A 2,500-nucleotide genomic window follows, 5' to 3' on the forward strand; every position below is an offset into this window, starting at 1 on the left:
GATTCTACATCCGATTCTGGATAGTGGTTTTTCGACCACTTTTCAACATTTTGTGACACCCCGAACCTAGGGGCAGCTCCCTAGCTTTTTTCAAAAATGTGCACCGAACGGGCCAGAGAGCTCGAGTAGTCGAAAATTTTTTTTTTGCTAAAACCCCCTCAAAACGTGTCAGGAACGCACCTAGATGATGAAAAGTGCAACCAGAATGTCAATCGACAACATGCCCGGGGGTACAAATTTGCTCTACGCGTCCCTAGGTAGGGTACTTTTTCATACAAACATCAAAGTGTACGGTGCACAAAGTGCGCGGAACAAAAATTGCTCGGTCAGACCTAGGACGGGGCCATATCTCGAATACTAAACGTCGCAGATGGGTGTCGTAGAACAATTTTAAGTTCGTCTAACGATTCTACATCCGATTCTGGATAGTGGTTTTTCGACCACTTTTCAACATTTTGTGACACCCCGAACCTAGGGGCAGCTCCCTAGCTTTTTTCAAAAATGTGCACCGAACGGGCCAGAGAGCTCGAGTAGTCGAAAATTTTTTTTTTTGCTAAAACCCCCTCAAAACGTGTCAGGAACGCACCCTAGATGATGAAAAGTGCAACCAGAACGTCAATCGACAACATTCCCGGGGGTACAAATTTGCTCTACGCGTCCCTAGGTAGGGTACTTTTTCATACAAACATCAAAGTGTACGGTGCACACAGTGCGCGGAACAAAAATTGCTCGGTCAGACCTAGGACGGGCCATATCTCGAATACTAAACGTCGCAGATGGGTGTCGTAGAACAATTTTAAGTTCGTCTAATGATTCTACATCCGATTCTGGATAGTGGTTTTTCGACCACTTTTCAACATTTTGTGACACCCCGAACCTAGGGGCAGCTCCCTAGCTTTTTTCAAAAATGTGCACCGAACGGGCCAGAGAGCTCGAGTAGTCGAAAATTTTTTTTTTGCTAAAACCCCTCAAAACGTGTCAGGAACGCACCCTAGATGATGAAAAGTGCAACCAGAATGTCAATCGACAACATGCCCGGGGGTACAAATTTGCTATACGCGTCCCTAGGTAGGGTACTTTTTCATACAAACATCAACGTGTACGGTGCACAAAGTGCGCGGAACAAAAATTGCTCGGTCAGACCTGGTACGGGCCATAACTCGAATACTAAACGTCGCAGATGGGTGTCGTAGAACAATTTTAAGTTCGTCTAATGATTCTACATCCGATTCTGGATAGTGGTTTTTCGACCACTTTTCAACATTTTGTGACACCCCGAACCTAGGGGCAGCTCCCTAGCTTTTTTCAAAAATGTGCACCGAACGGGCCAGAGAGCTCGAGTAGTCGAAATTTTTTTTTTTGCTTAAACCCCTCAAAACGTGTAGAAAACTGATTTTAGATGATAAAAAGTGCAACCAGAACGTCAAACGACAACTTTGTTGGGGGTACCCTTTTTACTCTACGGGCCACTAGCTTAGGCGCGCCAACAGCGCTTTCCTCTCGGGTTCCCATTTTTTGCCCTCCTGGGATTATGATCATTTACTCATTGCCTACTATAGGGAAGGTACCTTGCTTCGAGGTCAAAAATGAAGATTTCACCAAATCGTAGTTTTAACCTCTATTTAGTCGTAGGAGCATGGTTTGCAGTGTCCGTGGGTCATATAAGCCCCCGTTTGGGTCATACGTCCCCTCCCCGATGAAAATCGTCATATGACTATAGGCCGAACTTATGAAGCAAAAGTGGTGTCTGGTGGGTTCTGCCGATGATCTTAACCTATGATTTTGAGTTTCCACTCTTTCAAAACGTTTCCTGGAGCAGTACATCACGGGTCTACGGACCCAAAGACTTCGTTGCGATGGTTTCAAGCATAAAAGTTGTAACAGTTAAGGGTTTTTAATACGCGTATATTAAATCATTGCTTGAAACTAAGCTTCGTTGTCTTTAAACTCTGCAAGACCAATCGAACTTCTTAGGGAAACTCGAAGCATTCACGCTAAGCTGGTGGTGCAGGGCACATAGCGTGATGAAACCGGGTTTCCCTACCAAATGTGGCATATTTTTTCCCTGAGAGCGAAGCTCAGACCCACGTAGGGGAGAGCGAAGTGGAACTTAAATGTTCAATGCAGCAAATGTTCGCCATGCGGATAAACAAGTTGGAATAGTTCAATGTAGTGTAATGCAAACACGAATCGCAAATAACGATACGGGACCCAGAAGCAATTCTGCGGATCCCTCGGGGAGTGGTGAGTTGATATAAATTAGAGGTGAAAGTCCAAGTTGTTCGGGCTCCGGCTCGGCAGCCGATACGAGGTTCCTGTTGAGCTTGTTTGTACATCGCGCAGAGGCGCCGTTCGGTTCTAGCAATGATTCCCGCCACCATGTTCCATGCGTGCAGAGATCCGTTAGAGCTCGTTCAATGTGTCCCGCCGTGATTACGAAAAAGTCCAACAGTTGACTTAGTTGGGTGTGCGTCAAGTAATCGCGCAGAGATGCCGATCG

Source organism: Anopheles gambiae, assembly GCF_943734735.2.
Source record: "Anopheles gambiae chromosome X unlocalized genomic scaffold, idAnoGambNW_F1_1 X_unloc_104, whole genome shotgun sequence".
Taxonomy (NCBI): Eukaryota; Metazoa; Arthropoda; class Insecta; order Diptera; family Culicidae; genus Anopheles; species Anopheles gambiae.